Source organism: Rattus norvegicus, chromosome 3 (assembly GCF_021556685.1).
Source record: "Rattus norvegicus strain SHRSP/BbbUtx chromosome 3, alternate assembly SHRSP_T2T, whole genome shotgun sequence".
Classification (NCBI taxonomy): Eukaryota; Metazoa; Chordata; class Mammalia; order Rodentia; family Muridae; genus Rattus; species Rattus norvegicus.
The window spans coordinates 40,915,615-40,928,424 of NC_141536.1; the positions used below are offsets into that span (position 1 = coordinate 40,915,615).

Below are 12,810 nucleotides of genomic sequence, written 5' to 3' on the forward strand. Positions count from 1 at the left end.
TACTCTAAATAAAAGCCTTTTCACACACCTATAACCCATTGTCTTTAACAAACTTTGCCCAGAACCTATCCTGCTGCTTTTCCTATGATAAGGTAAATACATCTTCCCTCTCACTGAGGAGCATTTTATACACATTCAGAGCCTCCTCTTTCTGATACATTCTACATCCATTCAAACATACTGATTCGTCCCTCATCTTGAAGGCAGAACAGTAATTTCTTAGCCCAAGGATATTCTAGAAACAGAATAGCCTCCACTTTCATGGAGATGCTCAAGTGAGAACCTTGAGAGTATTTTTATTCCTTCCTCTTGTGTCTCCCCTATGGACCCAGTTTATATGTGAATTCTGCAAACCAACTTTCTAGATCTTTCTTCCTGGGCTTTTTTCCATTTCCCGTGAAGCTCCCAACCTGTGCCATCCAGCAGAAATACAATGTGAACCACACATGTAGATTTTTTTTTAATTTTCTGGATACATATACAATATATATTTAATATCACTAATATACTGTCACTATAACAGACCTATTATTAAATAATATATTAATGATATATTCTATTTAATGCAAATATTAACAATATCATAATTTTCATATACATTCGTTATAAAACTTTATGCATAGGCTGTCACCATAACAGACTGCATGAGTTCTCTAGATCAATACTTTTTCTCAAAATGGACTCTACTGGATGCTAAGAAGGCTTCAGTTGGGGCTGGAGAGATGACTCAGGGTTTAGGAGCACTGGCGCTCTCCTAGCGAACATGGCAGCTCGCAATCACCTGTAACTCTGGTTCCAGAGGATCCAAGGCTCTCTTTTTCTGACCTCCATGGACACGAATCGCACATGTGCTGAACTTGTACACATCCCTTACATTCATGTAGGCAAAACATTCATATACATAATAAAAAATATCTTTTTCTTTAAAGCCCCCAGTGGTCTCTTTGCTTTCTGTTGGTTGCCTTTCTAGTTTTTCAACATGTTACAGCTAGAATGGGTTTTGTTGCTTGTTTTTAATTTTACCTACATGTATTTATTTATTTAGTGTGCATGCATGTGTGTTTGCATGTATACATGTATATACTGGCATGTGCCATAACACACGGGAGAGATCAGGGGACAACTTTTCTGAGTCAGACTTTACCATGTGGGTTCCAGGAATAAACCCGGGTCGTCAGACTTGGCTGGGCACCTTGACCTGATGATCTTGCCAGAGCCCATTTTTGTAAAATGATATTTTAAGTTGTCGCCTCCACTGAATTCAACCTAGGGCTGTCTGGGTTCTGTGATATTTCCCAGGCCCTGCATGAGCTGGATCTTGTCTCTGCTTCTCTGCTCCATCTCCTACTTTCCATAGTCCACACAACAGTGCACGCTTCTACAGTCACACACATGCATCCCGTGTACGTGATTTCTTTTCTTCCTTAAACCCATCATCATGGCTTTGGCTCCTCTGTCATTGTCTATTCTGCTTCTTATGTTTTGAATGATCTTTTCATCTCCCTGCCTATCTTCAAGGTGTAACTGTTGCTCACACCAAGTATCATCAGACTGCTCCAGATGCCTTAACTACGGACCAAGCTTCCCTGTGTGCTCGTGTAGAATGTATAGCTTTTCCAACCATACCTCTTTCACATCATTGATAGCTTCTTATTTATTTATTTGTTTGCTTGCTTATTTTTCTATTTATTTTGATGACATGGTCTTTCTATGTAGTGCCAGGTGGCCACGTACTCATGACCAACTGTCCACTTCAGCCTCCCACGTGCTTAGATTCTAAGAACATACAGCCATACACTATCACATTCGTCTCTCAGATAAATCTTTGGCATTTGGCTGTGAAACCTTTGACCTTAAGTGTAGTAGGTCAGAAATGGCACTAACTGTATCACTGTGAGATGCCACACTCTAACATAGGGCTTAGCCTCTGATAGGTGTCCATTAGAGATCTGCTCACTGAGTAAATGAATAAGTGTTATTTGGGAGCTAGAGACAAGAATAGTAGAATGAACTTCTCCCATTTGCAAAGGTCCTGATGATTTAAAAGTGTCTACTCGTCCTATCTTTTTTCCAGATGAGTTTGCCCCAAAGGCAACTTCTTTAAGGTAAGAATATTTTTACAATGGTAGAGAGCATGAAACAGCTGTTTCAGTAAAAGAAAGACAGGGACTTGTCCTAGAAAGAACCACTGTAAATTACACACCACTTATTAGGAGAATTAGCACTCATTTTTATAGTGAAATAACTGTTCCTAAAGATAACCAGATGTTCCTCACGTTCCTCACTTCAATGGAAACATTAAGTCTGGAGTCTGCTGCGTAACTCCTCAGGTATTGGTCCTTTAAAGCTTAGACTTTCTTCCCTTTGCAGTTCAGAAGTTTATTTCTAGGGCCCCTTGTGTGCTAAGCATTTTATTGCTGATCCCAGTCCCCAGCCCTTAGCCACCTTTTCAAAGCCTTCTCTTTGTTCTGGGATCCCTGAGATGATCTAGATTTCTTCTGTCTCCAGAACCCTTCTTCTTCATTCTTTCTTGATCTTTACATTGCCTGTTCTTTCCTGTCTCATTTGATGGCTTTAAACACCCTCTAGTCTATAACTCTGTTTTCTCAATAGTAGATCCTTTCAGAAGCAATGTCCCTGACTTGTCTGGCCTGGAATTCTAAGTCCTCCTGCTTCAGCCTCTTGAGTGCCACGCCTTTAGGCACCCATCATCAAGCTTGACTGACTCAAGTGCATACACATATTTCAATGCCAAACCCCTCTTCTTGTCTCCAAAAATGTGTCAGTATCAACCTAATCTCTCCTGTGGCACAGATGAGTATATTCCAAATTGAACAAAATAGAAATAGAGTTCATGACTACCACCAAGACTCACTGTCACCTGGATATAGTTGTTCACACCTGTAATCTAAGCACTTGGTGGCTGAGGCAGAAGGATCAGCAGTTCAAGGTCAACCTGGACTACATAGCTAGGTTCTCCTTCAAAACCAAAACCAAAATTAAAACATACATTCCTTCAAATGCTTTCTTTTCCTTTGGCACTTTGTGTGGAATTCTTTAAGCCAGAACACTAGATGCTATCTCCTCTTGATATTCCCATTTCTAGGATATTCCTAATCAATTAATACTTAGAAATGTCTTACATTAGTAAATTTGTCTAGTGCATTGAAAGCATCTATATAGGTATGTTGTTGTTATATAGTTCTATTTCGGTGTGTTATATGATTACATATGTATCCTGGGTTATTTTATTTTTGCTATGGAGTTTTCCCCACTGAGATTCTGTACAACATTTGCAGTTCTATTTTTGTTTTTGAAGCAGAGTGTCATTTTTAAGTCCAGGCTGGCCTAGAACTCGCAATGTAGATCTGGTTGACCAAAACTCATGGTGCTCCTCTTGCCTCAGCTTTCCAAGTGCTGTGATTACAAAGGCGAACCAACATACTCTGTAAAACGTTTATTTTTGAAAATGATGTATCTTATTTTAATTTTCTGCATGTCTTTCTGCATGTGTCTACAGAGGCCAGAGGCACTGGATCTCTTGAAGCTGGAGTTAGTGCTAGGAAAATGGTTCATGGGTTAAGAGCACTACCTTAACTCCAGCTCCAGGAGATACACACGCTCACACATACACAAACACAGATAAATAAACATATAAAGGAAAAGAGTTAGAATCGGGAAGGCAGAGCAAGCCTGAGATGACCCCTACCAGACACTACACACATCACATGGGACTTAGCACTCCTGAGACCCTGGTCGCCTTTAAGATAAACAAGTAAGTGGGGGAGAGATGGAGAAAAGGAGAAGGTAGAACTGGAAACTGGGTAGTGAGGAACAGCAAATGTGAGTAGCCAGCAATGCTACCTGTGGCCTGCGCAGCTCGTACTGCTGCCCAGGGTCTGTCACCCTGTAGCTGCAGGAGAGTCTATTACCACCAAAGATCATATGGACATCCCTGGTCTGGACTGCCATCTGGGCCCAGGTCTTAGGCCAAACCCCTCACTGGAAGCAGCACTCGATAGAGCTGCCCTGCACCTCAGGAAGTACAGTAGAGCCTGCCTTGGTTTCCAGGGTTCAGTCACTGGTGAGCCTGCCTGAGGAAATGAGTGGGAGAACTGACCCCACTTGTACCCTGGACAGTGTGGGAAAGTTAGCCCAAGGGACATAAGTAGAAGAACTGGTCCTTGCCCCTCTCTGGCTGCAGCCCTCACCTGGGCATGCTGGCCCTAAGGACATGAGAGCAAGAGAGTTAGCCCTGCCCCTAGCCAGCTACCCCATCAGGTGAGCTAGCTGGGGCAGTGCTGGGGTGGTTGTCCTGGTGTGAGTGTGGGAGAGCTGGTGATCAGCTGCCACCCAGGTCCAGATCCAGGGCTTATAGATGACCCACCCCAACATCTACCGCATCTATGAACTGCTGGATCCAAAGCTGTGGATCTCCATGACAGAGGCAATGACAGGATATGTGAGAGGAGTCCCAGAGGAGTTCAAATCAGACCAATGACTCCCTGTAATGAGCATTTGGTCAACAGGGTATACTGTGACACACTACAGCTTCCACGACGGGATGGTTGTTTGTTATTGTTGTTGTTGTTGTTCTATCTTGCTGATGTTTTTCTCCCACCAGGGGGAAGTTGCAAGAACAGAGGATAGTTACAAAGGGAAGGCGAGATGAGTGGGACTGGGGTGCATGATGTGAAATTCACAATCAACATGAAGTTGAAAGAAAGAAAGAAAGAAAGAAAGAAAGAAAGAAAGAAAGAAAGAAAGAAAGAAAGAAAGAAAGAGAGAGAGAGAGAAAGGAAGAAAGAAAGAAAGAGAGAAAGGAAGGAAGGAAGGAAGAAAGAAAGAAAGAAAGAAAGAAAGAAAGAAAGAAAGAAAGAAAGAAGTGAAAGTTGGCCTAACACTCAAGAGACAGGGGCAGATGGATCTCTATGAATTTGAGGCCAGCCTGATCTATGTAGTGAGTTCCAGGACAGGAAGGGCTACATAGACAGAAAAAAGAAAAGAGAAAGAGAACAAAGAAAAGAAGGAAGAAAGGAAGAGGAAGGGGAGGGAAAGGAAGGGAAGGGGAGGGAAAGGGAAGGGAAGGGAAGGGGAGGGGAGAGAAGGGAAGGGAGGGGAAGGGAAGGGAAGGGAAGGGAGGGGAAGGGAAGGGAAGGGAAGGGAAGGGAAGGGAAGGGAAGGGAAGGGAAGGGAAGGGAAGGGAAGGGAAGGGAAGGGAAGGAAGCCAGCAAGTGGTAGAGAACAACCTGAGTCCCATCTTTGGAGAGTTAAACTTCTGAATTTAGAGGAAAAGCTGTAGCGTCTTTCCCCTTCTTCATTTGCCTGCAACCAGTCACAAATAAGTAGAAAATAGGAAGTGATGCTGAGGAAGACGATGTCATTACTGCACATTGCTTTTGCTTCCTCTTCATGAGAGGATAAGTAAACAAAAATAGTAGTATATATATTCTTTGCCTAGAGTTAACAAAGATGAGATTGCTGGCTGCCAGTGAGCTTGTGTGCACCAGCCTCATTAGCAGTGTCCAGAGCTCGTTCTCCTTGACTTATAAAAGCAAGCTACTGACACGGCTTCAAATACTTAAGTCTGTCACATGGGCTACACTCGTCTATGTGCTTATTTTAGCCCAGGGAGAATCATGACAAGCTTTCTCTTTATGAATTAGAATTTAGGGTGGAGAGAGAAGCAATGGGTGAGAGGGAGGGAAGGAAGGAGGGAAAAAGAGATGAAGGGGAGGAGGGAGGGAAGGGAGGTGGGAGAAAGTTGCTTCGCCTCAAGGGTATTGATTACCCATTGGAATCCTGGTGCAGTCAGCTCAGGGCTGTTGAGCCTTCCTCCTCTTCTTTCTCTGTCCACCTTCACTGTGTAGCTTGAATTATATCAGGTTCAGGCTGCTAGAATACAAGGGGTGAGAGAGAGCCTCACAGTTTCTGGAATGTATCTTTACGAGAAGTGCTTTGGGATGGTATTGTTCCCTGTGGCCATGAGGCCAGCTATAGATAAGAAGACCTCTTGTCATACAATGGGCAACAGGTATTAAGAACAAACAGCATTCTTGGAAGGGGCAACCTTGGGGTACAGGCTCAAAGGTGAGGTAAAGCAGGGTTGATTTTCGCTTTCAGCTTCTCTGCTGTGTAAACAATTTCGAATGTTCTTGAATATTAGTTTCTGTCATGTTTCAATTTATCCCTGGGCTTCGCTTGGCTCAGTTTAGTAGCCTACACAGGTATCATTCACCCACAATTACAGTTCACAGGTATGCTGTCATCTGAACCATAGTTTCCTATCTATGCCAAAGATGTGATTTTCTCCTTCTGCATGCATAGGAAATGGTGGTGGTCATCCACTCTCATCATCTGTGCACCACCGTTTAACTTTTTCCTATCTACATGAAACACTCAGTGCTCATGAGGAGCTTCCCACGAGATTCCACTCTACTGTTAACACATCCATCCCTCACACACTCCCCTTCATATGCTGTAAAGTTTACCCATTCCACTTGCAGTCATGTGACCTTAAGAGAGTCTACTAAAGCAATGAATAGCCTAGTAAGAGCACCAGTGGAAGGGGAAGCCCTTGGTCCTGCCAAGACTGAACCCCCAGTGAACATGATTGTTGGGAGGAGGGCGGTAATGGGGGGAGGATGGGGAGGGGAACACCCATAGAGAAAGGGGGAGGGGGGAGGAGGATGTTGGCCGGGAAACCATGAAGGGGAATAACAATCGAAATGTAAATAAGAAATACTCAAGTTAATAAAGATGAAGAGAGAGAGAGAGTCTACTAAGTTGTAGAGCCATCACACAATTCTGTTTCCCACTACCTTTATCCCTTAGTAGAATCCCATGTGTCTGTTTAACTCTAGACATTCTTTATACCACTGACCTCATTGAACTCTAAGGCAGCACATGTCACAGGCATGCAGCGAGCCAAGCAGTGCTTTCTGATATGAGAAATTCATACAGATAAAACATAACACCTCACCTCGGGGGCTAGGCTAGATAGCAATTAGAGACATTGTCAGAGACAACCATGTACTCCATTTTTAATGATGGGAAATGGAGACCAAAGACACTCCTGTCATCTAACAGACCATTTAAATTCAGAAAAGATCCTTCATAGCACACTAAGATCATTATTATTTCAGTCCTTCTAATCTTAAAATAACCCTCCTTAAAAATGACTGTCCATTGATACTTTCCAGATGTGTGATAATTTTGTAATGTCTCTCTCCTCTTAAATATGTTCCTCCTTCTGTTTCATGCTATTTGCAACCAGAATCTAAGTGGTAAAATCTGCAACTTTCCATGTAATATCTAAGATGACTATTTCTGACTCTACATGTTAATTTTGATCACCATAATTTCTCACTTTGGGATACGTATTGAAAAAGAGTAATGTTTATTAAGTTCCTCTGTAATAAATGTAATCAGCAGCTTTCTTGGCCCTCAGATTTTTATTAATGATAATTAACCGTGGAGGTGAAGAATTACTAACAGTTATGATCCCGAGGAACCAAAATAGTGTATTGAAAAACTGCTTGTGTAACGCCATCAAGAGTTTAACCGAGAAAGTTACAAGCACGGAGCATACTGGGTGCCAAGTACAACCAGCACTCCCTCCACCCATCGCCTAGCCTCTTCTTGAGCCTTCAAGTTCACAGTGAATCAGCGGGGTCATCCACTTAAGGAATCCATCCATAAGAATGGGGTGTAGGGAGCACAGAAGATGAGGATAAGATGTGCTCATTTTTAGCACAAACACACCTGCCTCCACCAGTTTGAATTTACATGAAGGAAAATAAGGAATTGAAGTTGGGATGAGTCAGCTCCATCCTCCAGCCACACTAATTCCTGAGTGTGGGGGAGCTCTGGGCAATGAGCCTTCCACTTTCAGAATGATGGCAGCCTTGGATGCTCACACGAAAAGTGACAAACTTGAGAAAGTAAGAACTTGAATGCAACAATACTCTACCTCGACTCATGTTTGGCTTACCTGGTAGCCTTGTCGAGCATCTATGCCCAGGCCACCCTTACACCTATTGAGTGAGAGCATTTGTGGATGAGATCCAAGTATTTGTCTAGTTTTACAGCCTTCCTAATGATCCTAAAATGTGGCCAAGGTTGAGAGCCACCCACTTAGTGTTAAGCCTCGCTTGTGGACATGGAAGGCATGCTACAGTCAGCCTTAGCTACCCAGGGAAATCTGAAAAAATTAAAAAGATACTGCTGAGAGGAAGACAGAGAGACTTGGACACTGGGTACAAGTTTCCAGTTATAAAATGAATAAGTTCTGGGGTTTAAAGTATGACCTAGGCTTTGATGGATTAATGAACCTGTGGTCATTCTGTGATGTGTATATATACCAATCACGTGATACAAGTCCACATGATACATGGACTTGTTATCAAATATAGGCATGTGTATATGTGAACACCCATGATTAAAAAAAAAAAAACAAAACTGGGGCTGGAGAGATGGCTCAGCGGTTAAGAGCACTGACTGCTCTTCCAGAGGTCCTGAGTTCAAATCCCAGCAACCACATGGTGGCTCACAACCATCTGTAATGGGATCCAATGCCCTCTTCTGGTGTGTCTGAAGACAGCTACATGTATATAACAAATAAATAAATCTTTAAAAAAAAAAAAAAACTGCTGTTGTATTCATCCTTAGAGAATCTAACTCAGTTGGTCCAGGTTTGGGCACAAACAAACAACTGTTTGGGGTTTGGTTTGGTTTGGTTTTGTTTTTCAAAAGCTGTCCCAGTGATTCTAGATTCCAAGGCCCAGTCAGGAATAAGGAGGGAGAGCCACTTCCTGGACTGAGATGGATGTAGCGACTTGTACCTGGCTCTGAGAGAGGGATGTACAGTGCCTGCCAGATCACGAGTGCCAAGACCTGAGGCAGGATAAGGGAGCACAGCACCAGAGACAACACCACTTCCTTCAGGAGGAGGTTTGAGCTGCTTCTAGTGGCGTAAGCCTGAGACTCAGCTCTTTGGGGGACTGAGGCAGGGGAATTGAAAGTTCAAGGTCTGTCTGAGCTGCACAGTTCATGGCCATCCCGGGCAATTTAGTGAGACCCTGCCCCCCTCCCCCAAATAAAGTGAAAAGAGAATTTGGAATGCACCTCAGTTTGGTTTCGCTGTTGTGGTTTGCTTGTTCCATTGGTTAGTTCGCTTTGGGTTTTTAAATTCTATATAGTTAGCGATATTTGATCAGCCTTTTGAAACCTTTGAGGCTACGGGGGCAGTTTTATTTGCACACAAAACTCATCTTGATGAGAACCAAGGAGCTTTCTGAAACCTGCCTCCTTTTTCATCTCTCCATCAACCACGGTGCTAAAATGGTCCAGTAAGTTCAAGTTACTCACCTGGGCCAAGCCAGGCCAGTGACACCCCTTCACAGCCTCCACTGGTTTTATAGTCAGGGCTCATTTGCTTCAGCCAAAGAATCTCCAGGGGCTTTGGGTGTGTGGACGTGGAGGAGGAGCATTTAAGATGAGGCTTCCTTGGTCTCAGCTCTGAAATCTTCAGAATTACTGAGAGCCAGGCTTGCAGCATGTCTATTCTATTATCCACACAACTCAGGGTAGATAGGAGAATTGTCCCAAGTTCAAGACTATTATTGTCCCAAGCCTACACTATTATTAAGCTTCTGCCTTAGAAGCCAAAACAAACAAACAAGCAAACAAGCAAACCAGAATTGACTGAGAAAGAAGGGAAGGTTTCCTGTAGTAGCTAAATCAGCAGAAAGTGGAGGAAAGGGATCCTAAGGAGAATACCTGAGCGAGTTACCGGAAAAACGTTCATCCTCCCCAGTTCTCCCTGTGCAAACCTTGAGGTAGAGACCTCTTGCTGTCTCCAATTTCTGATTCAGAATCAGTTTAAGAACTGTGTGTTCCTTTGGTATTCTGGTGGGAATCCTAACAGTGGAGACTACTTCTGTAGTCTTTCCCTGTCTTGTCTTATTTGATGGTATGAGCCTGGTCTTACTGTAGCTTATTAGAGCCATGTTTGGTGGATGTCCCTGGGGAGCCTGCTCTTTTTTGAGGAGAGGTTGTGTGCATGGGGGGTGGGGGTGGGGGTTATGGATGGGGGAGAGGGAAATTGTCGAGGAGACACTGGGGGGAGGCAAGGGAGGGGAAGGTGTGGTCTGGATGTAATATATGAGAGAATAATAAAAGAAAAAAAGAAAGAAAGAAATGTGTGTTCTAGTGTCTTGAGAAGGACTGCAGGGATATTCTTGGGTATAGGGCAAACCTCCTTGATAAGTGTGCGCTGGTTTCCCCAATTCCTTCTTTTGAGACATTCCTTATTATGGCTGAATTAGATCCAAGTGTGACTTGTTCTAGTTAAAAACAAAATCAGAGTTATCGTATGTTAAGTCGTTGTAAGCTAACACGGTCATTTGCTCATTCTTAACGCAGAGTGGGATTATGACACTTGTGGTTTACCCAGTGACTTTTAACGTGTTTTCTGATTTCCATTCTGCCCTTTAGAAGGCTGAACCGGGCACAAGCCAAAGGCGAGGAAACTTCTGGCCTTCATTCTGCCGCAGCTTTTTGGCCTCAGCCTAACAGGTTGAATAGAAACAACGTGAGACAGCTTTGCCTATATCATATACCTACGCTGCTACCATTAGTTTCTACCACTGAGCCTCACCAGGAAGCAGTTTTAAATGCACCTGGAAGAGATACACACGTCATTTCAGACATAGTGCATCGAATCATCTAGCTTGCATCCAACCAGCTGGAACTTTAGGGCGAAGGTGAGGTTTGGTCAGGGAAGGCCGAGGAGATTAAAAGAGTTAAGTATGTCTCTCAACTATTTATACATACCTCAGTCAGTCCAATTGCCCCAAGGCGTGAATAGCAAAGGAATGAAGAGCCGGTCTAGAGCAGGTTCTCCACCCTACCCTAACATTTAGACAACACTTAGCCACCAAGAAGTGGGGCAGCGTCATTTTGCTTCAGGTTGAGAATCATGCAAAAGAGGAGCAAATAGCAAAGTCATTTTCTGCTGCAAGAGTTGGTTGTGACCTCCATCTAAAAGAACATCTACGTGAATTTGGTCCTCCAACCGGCAGAGCAGAAATGTTACAGTCACTAAGTAAACCATAGTTTTTATGTAGTTTTCCTGAGACACAGGGGGTTTCCAAAACTGCAGATACCCAGATAAATCCACAAAAGCTTTAAATGAAGAGACAGGCATATGCAGCAACAGGTCTCTTGAGTCACCTGAATGGTGTCCGCAGTTCCTTTCCTCTTGCCCGGCGGACCGGCAAAGTTAATCTCCTTGTAAAGGTCCGAGTCTGTAACCTAGCTGGAGGAAAAGCTCAGCACCTATGCTACAAGGCTGGGATCTCCCGGCGCCTGCGCAGTAGGGCCAAGGAGCTGGGCGGGGCACGGTCCCGCCCCTCTGGCGGTTCAAGGCTCAGGGATCCGAAGGAAACCTGGCATTGACCGCCTCGTTGCGACTCGGAGACTGCTGAGTTTAGCTGCCAGCTTCCTGCACGGGATCGGTTCAGATGGACTAAGAACAGAGCCCGAGAAGGGAACACAAAAAAGAAATGCATAATAGAATCTACCGAAATCAAACAGAATCTTTGGTCTAGAGCGGCGTTCAGTACATTGTATAAGTAGGCATGTGAAGCAGCTTGCTTCAGGCTGGGGGATGTAGCTCAGTGGTAGAGCGCGCGCTTCGCATGTGTGAGGTCCCGGGTTCAATCCCCGGCATCTCCAAGCAGCCGTAAGTTTCGTTTTTATTCTTTCTCAATGAAAAGATTTTCACTACTGATTTTGCCCACCACCAGAACACCGAAAAACAAAACACAACAAACACGAAAAGTCTGCAAAATGTGAGAAACTGGCTCTAGCGATTGCTGGAAAAACGAGTAAAACGGAAATGTCAGAAAGGGAGATTCATAGTTTCTTTCCTCGATAATGCTAATATTTTAGAAAAATAAGATTTCAAACAAAAGGGGAACTGCATTGGCCGGGAATCGAACCCGGGCCTCCCGCGTGGCAGGCGAGAATTCTACCACTGAACCACCAATGCAAGCACGAGCAGCTGCCTTTTCTTATACTATACTAGGATATATTTTCATATGCGCTGTTCTCTCATCAATTATGTGTTTTTATATTCAAAAAATCAGAAAAAGGAATAGAATTATTTTGTTGTTCTTAAGTTTTTAATCTCACATACATTGTATTGAAGGTAGGTGAGTTTCACCAATCACAGACTCTTAAGGCAGAAAAGGTTTCTGGCATGGCAGACAATTCTTAATTCAATGATCATTAAATATTGGCAAAATAGTAGCATTTTAAAATTCTTACTATTCTTACTTTCATTAAACTTTATGAGGTTTTGGGGGGGTGTTTATTTGTTTGTGGTTGCTTGGTTTTGTTCTTGGCAAAGGATACAAGTGTATGTATACTCTGCATACAATTACAGATTTTCAGATATTTTGATCATTCATATGGTGTGTGTGTGTGTGTGTGTGTGTGTGTGTGACCCATTTTAATTTTATCAATGTATTTTAAATAGTCAGACAAGTGGAAATTTTTTAGGGATTGGGAATAGAAATCAGAATAAAGAATTAGAAACTTTCACACGACTTAAGTTATTAGGCGAACACTAAACTGTTATACCAATCCCCACAGAACTGGGAGGCATTACTCTGGCCAAGTGACCTGAATTCTGTAGATGGTTCCTACTTTGTGTGTGAAATGACAGTCTCGGGATCTCTGTCAACTCGTCAGAGGAGTCTGAACCTTCACCTGGTTTCCACAGGGACAGGCACTGCCGAAGTC

General features: G+C 43.4%; 1 long non-coding RNA gene and 2 other non-coding genes across 5 annotated transcripts in view; 1 reads left to right on the forward strand and 2 right to left on the reverse strand.

The window, feature by feature from the left end:
• The window catches only part of LOC134486362 (uncharacterized), a 33,664-nt gene extending 22,290 nt beyond the window's left edge, over nucleotides 1-11,374 (reverse strand). For all 3 annotated transcript variants that reach the window (XR_015683511.1, XR_015683512.1, XR_015683510.1), the window contains exons 1-2: nucleotides 10,837-11,374; nucleotides 5,792-5,895 (exon numbers count right to left, since the gene is read on the reverse strand). This is a non-coding gene — a long non-coding RNA (uncharacterized LOC134486362). The remainder of the gene's footprint in view (nucleotides 1-5,791; nucleotides 5,896-10,836) is intronic.
• A 293-nt stretch (nucleotides 11,375-11,667) lies between these two features.
• Trnaa-cgc1 (transfer RNA alanine (anticodon CGC) 1) lies at nucleotides 11,668-11,739 on the forward strand. The gene has a single exon. It is a non-coding gene; the product is annotated as a tRNA-Ala (tRNA).
• A 245-nt stretch (nucleotides 11,740-11,984) lies between these two features.
• On the reverse strand, nucleotides 11,985-12,055 carry Trnag-gcc1 (transfer RNA glycine (anticodon GCC) 1). The gene has a single exon. It is a non-coding gene; the product is annotated as a tRNA-Gly (tRNA).
• Between the last annotated feature and the right edge of the window lie 755 nt (nucleotides 12,056-12,810).